The sequence below is a fragment of the Dipodomys merriami genome, unplaced genomic scaffold, assembly GCF_024711535.1.
Source record: "Dipodomys merriami isolate MVZ:Mamm:240054 unplaced genomic scaffold, mDipMer1.0.p SCAF_30, whole genome shotgun sequence".
NCBI classification, from domain to species: domain Eukaryota; kingdom Metazoa; phylum Chordata; class Mammalia; order Rodentia; family Heteromyidae; genus Dipodomys; species Dipodomys merriami.
This window is the reverse complement of record NW_027204493.1, coordinates 12,441,359-12,459,561: the sequence shown is the minus strand read 5'-3', so window position 1 is coordinate 12,459,561 and position 18,203 is coordinate 12,441,359. Positions and strand designations below refer to the sequence as shown.

At 37.5% G+C, this 18,203-nt stretch overlaps 1 long non-coding RNA gene across 1 annotated transcript in view; it reads left to right on the top strand.

The window, feature by feature from the left end:
- LOC138840670 (uncharacterized) overlaps positions 1 to 18,203 on the top strand; it is a 122,482-nt gene that overhangs the window by 58,421 nt on the left and 45,858 nt on the right. Inside the window, exon 2 of the long non-coding RNA XR_011376200.1 lies at positions 4,991 to 5,055. This is a non-coding gene — a long non-coding RNA (uncharacterized lncRNA). The remainder of the gene's footprint in view (positions 1 to 4,990; positions 5,056 to 18,203) is intronic.

Genomic DNA, 18,203 nt, shown 5'->3' with positions numbered 1-18,203 from the left:
TCAGTCTGAGAAGATGAAGAGGGCTTGTCTCCCTGCAGCCCAGGGCCCATTTTCTTCACTACAACAAGTCTGCAAGGTACCACACTTCTAGTTTTCTGTAGGAGGGATTTGTCTTTCCACTTCAGCTCCCGAAGGCAACAACTGCCTTTAAGATTTATTTCTTTTTTAAAAAATATATATATTAAAAGTGATGAACAAGGGTGTTAATAGTTACATAAGTAAGGTAATGAGTACATTTCATTTCAAACATTGTTACCCCTCTCCCTCATTTTCTCCAACTTACCACTTCCCCCTCTCCCCACCAAGTTGTAAAGTTCATTTTCAACATAGTGTCTATTGAGTATCATTGTTTCATTAGTTTTTTTTCTTTTTTTTTTAAATTTATTTATTTTATTGTGAGAATACCATAAAGAGGAGTTACAATTACATGGGCAAGATAACGAGTATATTCTTATCAAGCATTGTTGCCTCCTCATTGTTTCCCCTTCTCATCCCTTCCCATACTCCTCCCCTCCTCCCACCTCCACCAAAGTTGCTAAGTTCTTTTTTCGACATAACGACTTGTATATCTCATTGTTGCAATGGTCATTAGTTCATTCTTTATCCAGGGATCAGGATCAGATAAGTGTATGTACAAGACAAAGACAGAATACTAAAACAGAAAGAAAAAAATATAAATAACTGTATGCAGGACATAATAAGAACCTTGTGCTTCCAGTTCTTGGAGTTTATTAATTTATTTTTTTTGGGGGGGGGTCCGGTCATGGGGCCTGAACTCTGGGCCTGGGTGCTGTCCCTCAGCTCTTCAGCTCAAGGCCACTTGAGCCACAGTGCCACTTCTGTCTTTTTTCTTTTTGCTTATGTGGTGCTGAGGAATTGAACCCAGGGCCTCATGCATGCAAGGCAAGCACTCTACCACAGAGCCACCTTTCCAGAATTTATTTTGATATATTTCATTATATATGGTCTTATGCACTTAGTGATTGGACTATTGTGGTGTCCTGCTAAGAATATCATAGACATATTCTAGTTATTACAAATGAGGAAAACCATGGAACCAATATTTCTTTGGGTCTGGCCTGCTATTCTTAATATAATTAAGAGGACTCATTTCAAAGAATGATCTAGTGGTTATGAACAAATTTATATGACTTTACCAACAGAATGGAATACTTGAACTAAGTCTTTCTGAGTTGCATTGAATCTCTTTCAGTTTCTTAGAGGAACGGTGTTTATTCTTTGTTGCTTTAGGCCTCCACTTTAATGATTAAACTTGTATTCGCTACATTTCAAGGTAGTGTAATCTGTAAATAGACACACATCTGCTTAGTTCTACCACCAGCTTTTCAAAAAAGTCTTTTGCTTTACAAAGCGTTCTATTTCCTCTGGCAGATGCTGCAAGTATGAATGGTGGCCAAAAGGCTTCTGTCTCCTAACGAGGAGCAGGTGGGCTGAGAATGCCTTGTTATTTATCGCTTCCTCACTCAGGGTATTGTTTCGTCCTTGTAAGACATTTACATACTTCTCCATCAATGCTCTCTTTATTTCCAGTGGAATATCTGTGTCTAAAATGAATGTTACACTTCACACTAAACTTGGACATCACTACCTTGGAGACTACCTTCTACTACTGGGGACAGTAATAGGGGTCAGAGCTGGAGCAGCTCTATTAATGTTTCCCAGATTGAGTGATTATTTGAGGTCATGGGTTAAAGGAGTGGGTAGAAAAGAGGGAGGTATGGAGGAAGGAGATGACTGTGTTTCTTCATACAACTTTTGTTTCTGGTCTGCACAGTGCACTTGGAAACTCTTCCCATTGTTTGACTGCCACAGATGGATTGGAAGGGATCCATTTTGGATTGGCTTGTTTGACATGCTGCTGTGAGATTAATTAAACCACCACAACAAAAAACACTGTAGGGATGAATCTTCAGATTTAATGGTTTTGCTTCTTAAGGCTTTTTTCAAATGACATCAGAACTTAAGAGTCATTAAACTGAGCATGGATCTGTTCAAATAGAGAAAGTTTGGTTTCAGCTATTAAGCCTGCCTGGAATTCTTCAACTGTGCTCACAGCTTCTTTGATTCACAGGTAATGGAGTTTTATTGCTTATTCTTTTATATTTTCCTGAGCCTTCTGTTCTGTTGGGAGAGATGGCAATATTTGCAAACCTTATAGGCATATATTTGTCATTTAGTTGTTAAAGGTTTTGGCATATGATTTAACTGATGACAATTCTGCTTTATAAAAGAAAGGTGGAAGTCTTGGGGCAGCTCCTTCCTTAGGCTTCCTTGGATTTTACACGGTCTGGGGTCGTTTGTATTCTTCTTCATAGACTCTGATAGGTAAATAGCCAAGTAGGCCTGCCTGCCTGCCTTCTTGCTCCTTTCCTCCCTTCTTCCCTTCTTTCTTTCTTTCCTTCCTCCCTTCCTCTTTCCCTTCCTTCCTTCCCCTCTGTCTCTGTCTCTCTCTGTGTCTCTTTCTTTGTTGTTGTTGTTGTTGTTGTTGTTTTTGGTCATGGGCCTTGAACTCTGGGCCTGGATGCTGTCCCTGAGCTCTTCAGCTCAAGGACAGTGCTCTACCACTTGAGCCACAGCGCCACTTTCAGTTTTCTCGTGGTTAATTGGAGATAAGAGTCTCCTGGACTTTCTTGCCTGGCTTTGAACCACGATCCTCAGATCTCAGCCTTCTGAGTAGCTAGGATTACAGGCATGAGCCACCAGCGCCTGGCAGGCTCTGTGTCTCTTTCTGTCGCTTTCTTTCTCTAGTGCTGGTATTGGGGATAAGTCAGGGTCTTCCACTTCCCTTCAGCTTTCTGGCTTATGGCTGGCGCTCTACTACTTGAGTCACATGACTAATCCATCATCTGACTCTTGACAAAGGTGGCAAAAGTAAATGTTAGAGGAAAGTTATCCTCCTTAACCAATCATGCTGTGAAGACTGAAAATCCATATGTGAAAGATTCAAACAAGGTACTCATTCAGCTTAAAGGGTTTTACCTATGTTTTCCTCTAAGAATTTCAAAATTTGAGGTCTTACTATTAGAGGAAAAAAACATAGGGAAAGCCTTTTAAATTAAAGGGATAGGCAATGACTTTTAAATAGTATTCCAATAGTTCAAAAATAATAGGGAGATTTAACAAATGGAATTGTATCAAACTAAAAAGCTTTTTCACAGCAAAGGAAGCGATTGTCTGAATGAAGAGACAACCTACAGAAGGAGAAAGCAGTTGCTGGCTATTCATCCAACAAATGATTACTATTCAGAATAAAGAGCTCAAAAATTTAACATAAAAAAGTAAGCAACAAAATCAGTGAGTGGACAAATGAAATGAATAGGCCTTTCTTTTTTTTTTTTTTACAAAAGTAAAAATGGCCAATAAACACATGAAAAGAGATTAACATCAAGATGTCAGTCAAAACTAGACTGAGATTTCTTCTCACCCAGTCAAATCCAAGAAGCAATAAATGCTAGCAAGGTGCAGGACAAAAGACTCCCTTATATAGTATAGGTTTGAATCTTAGTTCAATCTTTATGGATATCGATATTGGAGGATCCGCAGAGATCTAAAGACAAAACTACATGAGATTCAGGTGTACTATTCCTGGGTATACACCCTGATAAATCAAAGTCAACACACAATAGAGATATTTGCACATCCCTGTGCAGAGGGCAACAATCTTAAGGTTAGTGGTTTTGTTTTATCTCAGAACACTAAGGCAAATACAGAAGAATTTGAGCTTTGCAAACAGAGAGATCTGCAAGGGTAGCTTCTTTCCTTTTTTTGGTACATCTTTCTTGATTGCCACTGCTCCCATGACTTCAAATGACTTCTCTTCCAACCTGTGTGGAAAAAACAAAGAATAATCTAGCAGAGCAACCAAGTCAATGATGCTCTATTACACTTGGGCCCTTGAGAATGAGTGAAAATATGAACGCTTAAGACATATTTGCTAGTAGAATAAAGGTAAAGGCTTTACAGTGAGAATCAACAGACCCAGATCCATCATTAACTTCCTGCTTGCTTTGTGAGGTGTAATGGCTCAGTAACATGATGTTCCTAATAATTAGATTAGCAAAAACTTTATCAGTGATAGAGGTGCAAATAACACTTACCTAGATGCAAAGCATATCCTCTACCTGTCCGTTACAGAGAAAGGGAACTATTTCCCATTGTCTTTGCATTGCTTTCAAAGGATACCAGTCAATAGATATTTCCTCTTGGAGAGGATACCAACAGAAGATTAGCAAAAAGTAGGTGTTAGACAAAGTGGACTTCTATAAGAGTGGTACTTTCTTCATTTGCTCTTTGCTGCCACACGACCTAGAAATATCTTTTCTTCCAATTACTTTTCATCAAATGGCCAATGAATCTTCACTTAACTGTTGAGTGGAGTGCATTACCTCGTACAAGGACAATTGGCTTTAAATGAGGCACTCTTGAAGGTCAAAACACTAGAGAAATAACTCAATGGGATGCTGATAATTCAGTGTCTTCAGAGAGAATGGTAAAACATGTGAATGTACCTTGCTGATCCTCAAACCAGATTCGGGGGATGGTCCTATTTGTGCAGAGATGCCTCTTTTGCCATTTGCTTCCAGTCTACACACACTGACAGAATGACTTCTTACAACTGGGCACTGTAGCTCACACCTTTAACATTTGCCACTCTGGAAGCAGAGATCAGGAGGATCATGGATTGATGTCAGCCCAGGCAAAATGTTAGTGAGACACCTATCTCAACAAAACAGCAAGATGTGGTTGTGCATATCTGTAATTCCAGCTACATAGGAGATCATAGGGAGGACTGTAGTCTGACACCAGCCCTGGAAGAAATGTGTGACCCTACCTGAAAATAATTGAAGTGATAAAGGGGTAGGGAATGTAGTAGCATACTGGACTGGCAAGACAGATACTAAATTTAAAAAAAATCTAGCATCACCAAACAATAGCAATTTTTTAAAATTATCTTTTCTATCTCTTCTAGAATGCAGCAGGAAAGGAGCGGTTTAGAATTCAGTGGCACTCTGTTGCTCCCTTATGAACAAGCAGGTATTCATAAGTTTTATTAATAGATATATCACACCCAAAATTAATCCTGATGGTATACTGCATTTGGAAATACCGTTGTTTCTAAACGATTCAGATGGTATTCAACTATTTTAGAAAACTCTGAATCTAGATGAGTTTTGAGACTTGATAGCATCTCCTTAGGTCTGTTTTAGTTCCTTGCTAGTCTTCATGGAAGGAGTTAATGACATAATTCAGGAGGGAAAAACTTCATGGAATTTGACAGTAGCAAGAAGTGGTGTGGTGTGCTAATTTGGTCATTGTATGGATCCCAGCTTGGAATCTCAATTTTAACCATAGCTCAAGTGCTAAGTCACATATGAGATGCTGAAGACCCGACCTCAGGGACCCGTGCAAGCTGTGTAGGCTGTTATACCTACTGCATCTCCATACTGAGAAGCTTCCCCCTCCAGTCAGCAGCTAATCTGTGCAGCAACGTAATCTTCTGCTTGTCCAAGAGGGAAAAAAAGCACAGGATTTCCATAGCAGCCTTCAATGTACAGTGATTAGTTTATCAAGATATTACAGAAGTGAGAAATGATCATTTGAGTTTATAACATTTAAAGTCATGTGTGTATGTGTGTGTGTGTTGGTTGTAGGTGTGTTATAGTAGGACTATTTGGGGATTTATACTTATTTAGAGATATACAGATTTGTACTTATAGAGATACACCTATCTATTGGAAACATGTAAAAACGAAAGCTCACTTTAAAATGGGCTATTTTAAAATCTGAAATGAACTAACAATTTATTAGGAAGCTGAGTGCTGGTGGCTCTGGTAATGTTATCTGTCCAGGAGACAGATCAGAAGCTCACAGCCTGAAGCCTTTCCAGTTAGAAAAGTCCATTAAGACTCCTCAAAATTAACCAGCGGAAAGCAAGGTTGGTGTCATGGTTCAAGTGATAGAGCACCAGCCAACCAAGGAAACTATGAGGCTCTCAGTTCAAACTCCAGTACCAGCAAAAAAGAGATATGACCTATAATATTGTCTGTTTTTGAAAATCACATCGTATTTCATAGAGCTGGAAACTCTGCCCAGATGCACAAGATATTTTAATACACAAAGATTAAGTAGCGCTAGTTAAAAATAATTTGAAGAATTTCATTAAAATGAATTTTTCTAAAACTAAATTTCCTTGAAAAATAAATCTTACCATCTGAATAATTCTAACATTCACACACTGCGAAACAGTTCCAGAAAATGTAGCTTTTTCATTATGAGGGAACTGAATGTAATGAGAGTGTCTCTCTATATTTGGTTTTCAAGAATTAGATGGCATGGTGTTATGACCTCTAGAGTATGGAGGTTCATTCCTTTCTATGAAATTCATTTTGTAAGCCATGGATGTTTCTTGTATGTAAGAGTAATGGTGCTTGAAATCATATCTCTTACTCTTAGCTTACCACCCCCAGGCTGGTGCTTTACTACTCAAGCCAGAACTCCACTTCTGACTCTTCGTTGGTTAATTGCAGCTAAGATGGAGGTAAAAGTCTCACAGACTTTCCTGCTCAGTCCGGCTTCAAACTAGAACCCTTAGATCTCAGCCTCCTGAGTAGCTAGGATTACAGGCACAAGCCACTGGTATTTGGCAATCATCATGGAATTTTATACTATGCCATTTTTGAATTTTTGTCATTTGAACATGCAATGAACTTGTTTCATTTTCTGTCAGTTTTTCAGTGGCCTTTGACCAATTATCAGAATTATTTGAGTTGATTAAACGGTTAGCTATGAAAGTAAAAGACCCCATGGCAATTCTATTTCTATTTCAACTGACTAAAAAGGAATTTGTTTTACTTACTTTCAGAGAAAGAACTTGCACATCAGTACGACTCCAGTTTTAATTAGAGATATACATATTTCCCACTTAGGGGCTGTGAATAGTATGGTACTGGAAAGGACGGGGATATTTTAGCTCAAGACGAGGAGCTGAAAGCTCTGGGCACATTAGAATAAATGATGCTTGATGATTGTAAGTCTTTGAACAACTGGGACTTCACTCATTCTCATTTGTTACATAAAAAGTGGGATTGTGGGTACATGGAGTTACTTTCATGGCAAGGTATTTCCTAATTTACTGTGAAAAGTTAAGTGACATGTATTTCATGGTGTTGAGCAGTAGATAAAAGATTTTCATATGGGACGTAGAGATTATAGAAATTTTTGTTTTGAATTTGTGTTGTTGCATTTTCTAGTGACCAGGCCATCCTGTGAAGACATGTTATTTCAGTAATAGCCACAAGATGGGAGTGTTCACCTTATAGTGAAGTTTCCTTTCTCCTAATTACACTGCGGAAATGATTGCGTTTTGTTGTTGGTGACTTACCTGGAGAAGCAATGAAAAAGTAGCTTTTCACCTGAAATGAGAACAATAGTATGCTTGTGTATGTGTATACACACATCTATATATACATGTATGTATGTACAGACATAGATATACATACATACATATATGCAGGCATATAGTATATGTGTATATACATATACCTATATTCACACAAACACACTAAATCTATCACCTTAATATTATTTCTTATGAGCTTGCATTAGTTATGTGGAAGGATTGCATTGTTACACTTCCACACATATTTACAATGTATTCCAATCAATCTCACCCTCTCTATCATTCTTCCTTTCTCCCTTCCCCAAACAATTCCAACACTTTTCGTTATTCTATTTTAATTGTTCCAATTAACCTATCTTGACAATATTCAAACACTTTGTCCTTTGTATTAGTCTATGCCCTTCTGGCTAGTGCCCCCCCCACCTCCAACAGTCTATTTCTCTATTCCTGTTCCCAAACCCCTTTCATTGAAGTTTTCATTGAAATTTTCATGCTTTTTTCCATATATAGTTACAATGTATTACAAAATTATTCACCCTCTGTTTTCCTTCACACATCAGATTTGTTGCTGCTAAGTATAGTGTGCCTTGGGAAATTTATCACTCAATGTTATATTTCTGAGAAATTCAGAACAGGTTTGGGCCTCTTGTGGGCAAAAAGGCCATGAGAAGGCTTCATCTAAACCAATCAAATACGGAACATGGGGTGCTCGACGCAACCGCCATCCAGCTACATAGGAATAAGTAATTGGAGTGTGATCCAGGACATCCTGGACACAAATTGAAGACCATATTTTATGAATCAAATGGTAGAGTACTTGATTAGTAAGCACTAGTCCCTGAATTCAAACAATAACAATAACAACAAAAACAAAGGTCTTTGGGTATACAGCAAAGAGAACAAAATGCTTGCCTGACAGGTGCAAAGCCTTGGGTTCAATCCACAGTGTTTCAGTAACACTTTATTTAAACATGATAATGCATTTCCACTTAAATTGGCTGCATAACTCATACAGACTCAGCAATTGCTGTAGGGAGAGTTCTTTATTCCAGGAAAGTTTTTTTTTCCTTATTATATTTTGGCTGGAGTACAGTGAATGGATTTCCAAACAAAGACTCTGGCAAACCACGTTAGTAGCTTGGTATTGGGAAAGGCACTGAGAAACTCTCATCTTTTGTTTTCTATCTATACAATAAAGATACTGTGTTGAGTAATGTCTGATACCATACATAGTCTACTATATAGTCTAGATTCTCTAGAACTGATTGTTATTAAGATGGTACTGTACAATGCTAGGGTCTTCTCAAAATCTATTTGCAGAAAAAGGTAAATGTATCTCTGGTCCTATTTCATCCAGAGCAACTTCAGTTCTGCATTCATTCATGTTGCTTAGTGGGATCACCAGCAATTTTATTTGAAGACATTTTTTACTCTAAAATACTTGAGGACCAAAGCTCTGGTCTAAACCTTTGTCTCTTCTCATTTCAGAGAAGACCAAAGACTCAAATAGATTAAGTGCTGGTTTAATATGCTTATATCATATCATGTGAGTAGAACTCCAGTCAGAAAAGAGACACCATGCAGCTTTGCCCTGTCTCTAGTGTTATCATGCTAGTACCCTCAGCTTTTCATGCACAAATATTTCACTTGTCAAATGATTGTCTGTTCTTAATGGTACTTGTATTATGAAAAATAGTAACTAATTTTTCTCTAATGTACTTAAGGATAGATGCAACAAATGCTAGCTACTTGTAACACATAGTAGTTCAAGAAAATCTTCGATGTATTTTAAAACTCAAGTTTCTATATTTTAGGAAATGTCATACAATAGCTTGGGACTGTCCAACTCTATGTAGAAGATCAAAGACTACACATAGAGTCCTTTGGGCAAATCAGAAGTGAAATGTAGTGGCATATCCTGTTGCTCCAAGTCAAACTTATAAAGATGATTTATTCTGCCCACACTATGGCATAGAATTCATGGGAGCTGATTGTATAGTTATCAGTGTGCTGGACTCGGCCCAGACCTATGTTTTGAGGAAACGGTTTCCTTTGTCAGTAGGATTTTTCTGACCCACCCCAATGTAGAAGTGGGATGGCCATCTATTCAGTAACCAGTCTTGGTTAGGCAATTTAATTACTACAGAAAAATCTACTCCACCGATTGCCAAATAATATGGCTTTGCTTTTAATCAGCAGCTCAGAATATCTGCACTGCAAGTTCTATCCAGAGAACACAAGGTTGACTTCTAAGCTGCTCAATTCCTATCAAAATCTTGGTTCCGAGGAATTATAATCAAGGAGGATTGACAGAAGGCGACGAAACTACAAGACATATTTGCAAAACCTCTGGGTCATGCCATCAGACCACTATGTACTTCTACCCTGTAGTTTTAGCCTCTTCTAAAATTGATTTTAGTCAAATGCATTGGGCATATGCCACTAGCTGGCATGGAATAAGGAGTAAGCAAAATTCTCAAGTGGATATTTCTCAGGAGTTGGCCCATTCAACTCACAGAATACTTACAATGAAATTTCATGGAGCAAGGTTTCATTTCAGCATCAATAATGCTCAGTTTCTAAGGTTTTTTCCCTTCTAAATTTTTATGCAAATATGTATCTTTTCAACCTTCCTTCCTCGCCTCTCTTTCCCTCCCTCCCTCCCCCCTCCTTCCCTCCCTCTTTCCTTCCTTCTTTCCTTCCTTCCTTCCTTCCTTCCTTCCTTCCTTCCTTCCTTCCTTCCTTCCTTCCTTCTTTCCTTCCTTCCTTCCTTCCTTCCTTCCTTCCTTCCTTCCGCCTCTCTTTACTTGGCCTATCTCAGGCATATGATATATACATGCATTTAAAAAATAATTTTTAAGTATGCTAACCAAACATTTTCACTTTTTCTATATCTCTTCTACATCTTTCACTTTACATTTATATTCTCCAAGGTAGTTATATCTTTATATTTTTGAATAATATACATTTCAATATAAGTAAAATAATTGAATGTTAAAAAATATATTGCTACTCAATCTTGTATTTCATGTGACAAATCCAATTTAAAATTTTGCAAATGGAGGAAAAAAATGTCAGAAAATTTTCAATAAGGAAACCACTCAAGGAAGATTTTTAGGTGAATGCTTCAGATAGTTACCTCAAAAGGGTATATGCCAGAGGCATCTGGGTGTTTATTTGGGTCTCTGTGTCATTCCTTGTCCAGTTGTTTCCAGGATATACTACTTCGAATACTCTAATCCAGTCCTTTTCTTACATTCTCATCCAGCTGTACTTTCATTTTCAAGAGCACTGCAGTCATGGAGGCTGGCTGTCCCTGTGGTAAGGGAAAACAAACGTCAGTGTGTTGAAGATCACTCTCTGGCACCTAGATAGAAGGGACAGTGTTTAAAAGAGGGAAAGGGTGATGGAGTAGACCAAGTCAAAAAGTGAGACTGGTCCCTTAAAGGGAAATGAAGAAAGAAGGAAACTTTAGAGCCATCTCCCGAAGATAGATGTCCATTTACTGTTCAAATGAGCCTTCTGGGTGCTGAAAGATGCACATCTTTGTTCTGTTGTTCAGTTGTAGTCACTAAAAAGGCACTGGATGCTAGGGTGGGAGTGTGTTCTCTGTGGACTTTAAAGAGATACATGTCTTATCTGGAACTAAGGGCAACACAGAGGGGAAGTACCAATTCTTAGTATGCTGCATTAAACATTGAATGGCAGAAATGTAAAATAGGTCTTGTTAGTGATGAGGGTACAATAGGGGGATGAATATAGTGGGGAGGGGTAAATAGGTTGTGAATAGTGGTGAATAGGGTGACTATGGTCAAACTACTTAAGCATATGTGTGAAAATGGAAAAATGAAGTTTACTGAGATAGATGGAAGGGAGAGTGATTGGAGAAGTAGTCTGATCAGGGTACATGTATTCATGTGTGAACATGAGGTACTCCCTGTACAGATAATTACAATGTGGGAAAAGTTAAAAAATAAAATAAACCTATGAATTACAAAAAAAAAACCTGTTAATGTTTTGTTAGAGTAGAATAGCCATGTAATTTATCATACAAGCCAGAAAACTGATGAGGATGAACGTAGTGTTATCAATAAATATGCTGTTAAAGCAGGAGCATGGCAATTATCTCTCAGGCAAATGGAAACAAATGATTGTCCTACATATAACATTTAATAGTTTCTTATTGTATTGTATAATGTCTTGAAACACAATTTCAGGAACTACTTTCTCTGAGTAGTTACAAACAATCCATTCTTTTTACATTTTTTTTTGCTGGTCATGGGGCTTGAACTCTGGGCTTGGGCGCTGTCCCTGCTCTCTTCAGTTCAAGGTGAGTGCTCTACCACTTGAGCCACAGCGCCACTTCCGGTTTTCTAGTGGTTTATTGGAGATAAGAGTCTCACAGGCTTTCCTGCCCGGGCTCGCTTTGAACTGTCATCCTCAGATCTCAGCCTCCTGAGTAGCTAGGATTACAGGCGTGAGCCACCAGCACCCAACAAGTCCACATTCTTAATATTGAATTTATGCTCCATGATGCATTTTCTAGTCTTCCACAATTATTGGAGTACTTTGCTCTTCTTCTCCATAGATAAGGTTACTCTAGAGTAGTGTCTCTTTTTCTGTTACCCCATGGTTGCATGTATTTTCTCAATCTAAATTACAGATGTAGACTATACCACAAAGCAGTTTTCCTCTTACTCTTCATTCATTATATATTTCCTCTTACTCTTCATTCATTATATATGTGTCATGTACAATAAACTCATCAAAAGTCTATTAAATGATTTAATGAATCTTTGGGAAGCAATACCACACCTTTTTAAAATCCATAACCCCTGTGTCAAACTGGGGCCATCTTCTGAGTTCTATAGACTTCTATGGAAAATCCTTCAGGGCCTCATGTCAGATTGCCTTATTCTTTAAGTTAAAAACTAATTTCTGTCATTTGTGGGTTTGAACTCGTGGCCTGGGCACTGTGCCTTGGCTTTTTGCTCAAGAATAGTGTTCTACCACTTTCAGCCACAGCTCCACTTCTGGTTTTCTGGTCATAGTTGGAGATAAAAGTCTCATAGACTTTCTTGCCCAGGCTGGCTTTGAATTACTATCCTCAGATCTCAGCTTCCTGAGTAGCTAAGATTATAGGTGTGCACCACTAACCCCCAGCCAGACTTCCATTTCACACAATAGGTAAGACTTGTACTTTATTCCTGGAGGAAAATCAAAACAATATAGAGATTTCATCTCCCATTAGAATGATCGTTGTCAAGAACAAACCATAAGAGAATCTAATGAGGATGCAGCCAAAAAGGTAGCCAAATGAGAACACAAATATACTGTTGGTGGGAATGTAAACTAGTTCAACCACTCTGGAAAGCAAAATTGAGGTTCTTCAAAAACTAAACATACCCATTGCAACAATGAGATGTACAAGTCATTATCTTGAAAACAAACATTACAACTTTGGTGGGGAGAGAGGATTGGGTGGGGGGTGGGGGAGGGGGAGGATGGGGAGGGATGGGAAGGAGAAACAAAGGAGGAGGCTACAATGCTTGATAAGACACGTACTCATTATCTCTCCTGTGTAATTGTAACCCCTCTGTATAGTATTTTCACAATTAAAAAAAACCTAAACATACAAATACCCTATGATCCAAAAGATTAAAAATCCAAATACAGTAAAGTCACCAGCACAACCATGTTCATTGCAGCACTAGTCACCATAGCCAAGGTATGGAATCAGCCCAGATGCCCCTCAATGGATGAATGGGTGAAGAAAATGTGGTATATATACTCAATGGAATTTTACTCATCCATTAAAAAGAATTACATTGTACCGTTTGTAAACAAATAGAGACCAGGAAAATTTATATTAAGTGAAGCAAGGTAGGCAAAGAGAGACAAAGGATGAATTTTTTCTTTTATATGTGTAATATAGATTTAGCTTATAAACTTATAAGTAAATACATTGGGTGGAATAAAAGTGTATATAAATGTATTAATCAAAATATAGTAGTTTGACTCCAAGGAGAGTTCAAATAGTGTAATTCCTTAATAAGGCAAAGTCAAAGTTAAACTGAACACCAGGAAATGGGTGGCGTGGGGTCAAGGAGAAAGTGGTAAATGAATGAACAGGAGATGAGGGGGAGATTGAAGTCAAGAATTCAATGTACAACTTCCAAAGATAAGAAATATAGGGGTAGGTTGAGAGAAATAGGTAAGAATGTTGAAGAGAGACGTTGATCAAGATGTACTGTATTCATAAACTGATTTGTTGAGTGGCAACTCCTTTGTACAACTACTTAAAGATGATAAAAAAAAACCCTAAATAAATGTAATAACAATTGATTGTTGTGATGCAAACTTTTTGTTCTTACTACTTACAGGGAAAGCATTTGCACTTTCTAATTCAGACCTGTTGGATTTTCTGATCTCAATGTTTTCTTCTAATGCACAGCAACAAGCTACATATTTCTAAACATTTTGAGGTCTATGATTTTTCCTTCTTTGAATGGTGGTGTTCTGACAGGAATGTGTTGTGGGATGAGCGAGAATTGACATAAATAGATGTTAACAGCTCTTTGAAAGTAGCATTAAACTCTGCCTCCCACAATAAATGTATATTCCATTTAGAATGAGTCTGCCTTTTCTCTTCCTGGGCTCCAAAAACTGAGGATGTTTGCATTATTTATTACTATCTACTGTTAAGGAGGAATGTTGCTAAATTAATATAAGTTGGGAATGTTTTCTGGCAACTATTTTTTTTCTTCTGCTTTTGGTGAGTCTAATGACTGTTCTTTCAATATTGATTAATTTTAGCATTGAAGGGAAATGACACTTTCATTTATTATAGGCATAAGTATCCCAGAGAAGTGAGAGAATATTTTTCCTGAGATCATAGTTGTAGATGTGTGAGATAGTATGCTTTTAATCTGTCTTGGTTCTGCGCTATTTTCTAAACCTGATGATGATGCCTGTATCCATGTGCTGCCACACTATCATTATGTTTTGGGTATCAAACATCTTCCTTCATCTTAAGCATTATGTACTGTGACTATTATAGACCTTAGAGGGGCTGTTACTATTATTGCCTGTTACTCGTTATCCTCTCTTATGTAGATGCTGCTTACTTTTTTGGAATGGTGGGGAGGAGGAATCTGATTCCCTCATAATAACCAAGAGTTTTGGGTAGTGTGCATCCTTCTTTGCTTGAAGCCTTGAGCCTTGCTTGACTGAGCTCAGCCAACAAATAACATTCTCTCAGCCACAGAGGTTAGTCAGAGTCAGTGGGACATAGGAGGTATTCACCACTATTTCTCCAACAGTTGATTTGATGCAAAAATGCAAAATTTCGAACCCTGAAACCATTTGTTATGCAGCAGTGCCCAGAACTATTGCCGTGCCCTTTTGGGAATCAATGGCTGAAATAAATTCCTTTGATATAGATGAAAGGGGCAAAGAAAAACTGAAATTTTGTGACCTCCTTCAAGCTTCTGGATCAAGCTTCTCCCAGATGCACAGCTACTTCTCATTTGCAGCAACAAATCTAATGGTTTCCTTTCAAAATTTCAAGCTAGTCGGAATTGAGATCTCTATATCTCAGCATTACAAAGAATATATGTAGGGCTTCTGAAATGCTTCACTGTTTAATTTGTTTTTTTATTAGGACAATGGTGGTTGATCTGGAGTAGATACTGTAATAGAAGCTAGAATTAAATGAGTCGTGAGGGTTGGTACATTTGTCATCTAATGGGGAACTAACTATACCACCTTTTGGAGACTGGGTAGGAGTTCTCACCTCTAAAGTGACACCTTTCTTAAAGACTAATAATTCTCAGAATTAAACAAAAAGGACTTTGTCATAACTACTGAGGATGTCTGAGGAACTGATTACTAGATGAATGACTTAGAGCTTTTGACTTATAGAAAGGACATGGTTGTTTATGTTGAATATATTGCTTTATAATTTCCCACACAAATGTAAATTTTCTTGAAATTTTCACTGAATGTTACAGCTAATATGGAATCTTCATTACATTAAATGTTGCTTGCTGTATTTTGGCAATTTATCCACTTCACTGCTCACTGCCTTTTCCATTTATTTCTTTTCTTTTGCAGATAATAATGCCCATGAGTTGATGGCTACCTAGTCTGAGACTATATGCCGTGATGATTAATAGTCTAGCTTTTGAGTTTAGTCAAAAATATTTATTAATAGTACAAAATAATCAGTGGAGCAAAAACCCAAGTATCAGAAATGAAACAATCAAACACATAATACACTAGAAAAATGAGTATAATATTTAATAAGAACAATTTAAAACATCCTCTTTATGCTTAAAGAGCTAAGCTTTTTATAAACCTTTGAAAAATATAAATAACATGATTTTGACAATAACAAAGGAAATCATAAATTCAATTATGTATCTTAATATGTAACAAAATCCATAACACATTTATGTGATGTATTAATACAATAGCATGAATTAAGAGAATCTCTAAAATAAAAAAATGTCAATTTAAACAGCCAATGCTCTAATGAAAATTATGTCGAAAAATTATTCAGTCCTGTTAGGGCCATGGGTACTATTGCGGGGACATGAATAAAGAAGGTGAAAGAAGATAATTATTGTAAAAAGTGCTTTATGTGTGAAATGCTTTTATGTGTAAAAATGGAATGATGCAGATGTTGAGATTGGTTTAGGAAAGGAGAAAAGCAGTGTGGAAGACTGAAGGGATGTGTGCACACATAGGCATGCCAAAATGAAACCTCTTTATACAACTAATTCTAATTTTAAGAAGTGAGAAAAAAGAATTTCAAACTATTTGTACCCGGAAATAAAATGAACTCAAAATAGAAAAAAATAATGTAATCAGAGGAAAACAGCTAAGGCTGTCAGTTTTATAAATTTTCACCAATGTGGCAGAATAAGTAGTAAAATAAATATTGGAAATGATGATATGGCATTATTATTATCAGCAAATCAGAAAAATGTGGCTTTTTAATGTTGTGAGAAGGTGCTAAATGTATATTTTTGTTGTTTTTGATTTTTGTAGTTTTTGATGTTTTTTGATGGTGTGAGATCAGGACTTTGGCTTGCTAGGCAGGCTTTTACCACATGAGCCACGCCTTCAGCCCAGTTTGGCATGTTGATCTTACATAAAAGCTGTTCTTCTCTATTGATGCATGGCTCAGAATGGCTCCTGAGTGTTCCTTTAAATCCCTGTTATGATGAAAGAGACCAGTTAGAACAGTTTGTTCTGCTATTTAAGTTGATCATGTTTTTGACATATTACCTAACCCTGTTAACATTATAAAATAGATTCACAAATACATGATAGAAACCAGTACTTGTGCTTCAGAATTCAGCATCTTGTTGTGAATCAAATGTTATTGTAAGTAAGAGGAAAACCAGGAGACACACAGATGAATTTTACAATGGCTTCATGTCCTCTTCACTTTTAGAGTTCCATGCTCCCTGTAGATTGAGCCCTTCTGGGATCCTAAATACCTCCTTGCTATATCTAGAGCAGAAACTTGCAAGGCCAGCACCTGCCAGAGGCCCAAGTTGCATTAAGTTGGTTTCACACTATGATCTTAAACTATGTTCTCCAGGTTGTATTCAGGACTGAAGATTGGATGGCTGCACCTATTGATAATGAGAATGTGAACCAAGGTAGCCTTTGTATTGTTTCTGTGATTCATCTCTATATACTACATTCTCTGACATCACTGTGTATCAATATATTCAGAGAATGGGAACAAGGCAATTCAGTTATAGGAGTCTCTTTTAATTTACACATACTATAGATTGGATCTGCTACATTTCCTGTTTGGAATGTACCTTATCAGTTAGAATGCTCCACATAACAGAAAGGCTTGTGTTATTATATTTCTTCCACAGCATTTTGCCCTTTGGGCTTCCCTTTTTAACCTTTAAAAATGTTACCCTTCTTTATGAAAGGGAATGGCATTTATAGCTCAAATCTTACACTTTCAATCATTTTAGTGAATGAAAATAAAGGAAATTAGGAGAGTTCTTTAATGGCAACTCTTCTGGGATCACACTTGAAATACTAGTCACTTGGGATTCTGAGAACAGTAAGATCAGAGTTCAAAGCCAACCCAGGCAATAAAGCGTTAGGGACCCCATCTCCACAGAGGGAATAGCTTTAGAGCTTCAAGAAAGCAAAGCAGATTTTTTTTATCTGACATTACTGTAGAATTTAGAAGCAAAAGCAAATAAAGTAAAGGAAGGTATCACCTTGGAGAACAGATCCAGATACAGAAACTAACTCATTCTGAGATACTGTGGAAAACATGCTGCCTGCTATTGGCACAAGCATTCAAATGTCATTCTGGATAGAAGCTGGAGAGGTTGAGAGAAAAAAATCTGAGACATCAGATACCAAATATTATTATTATTATTATTATTATTATTATTAGTCAGTCATGGGGCTTGAACTCTGGGCCTGGGCTCTTCAGCTCAAGGAGTGTTCTGTACCACTTGAGCTACAGCGCCACTTCTGGTTTCCTGGTGGTTAATTGGAGATAAGAGTCACATTCTAACAGTATATTGGAAATGAACTTTACAACTTCAGACTCGGGGGGAGAGTGGGGAAAGTAGGAGGGAGATGGGGGGAAGAGGAGGAGTGTGGAAGGTGGGGGAGGAAAGGGATAGTGGAACAACAAGGAAGGGAAGGCGTAACAATAATGAACAAGTAATGTACTCATTGCCTTATTCATGTCACTGTAACCCCTCTGTACAACATCTTTTTTTTGGTG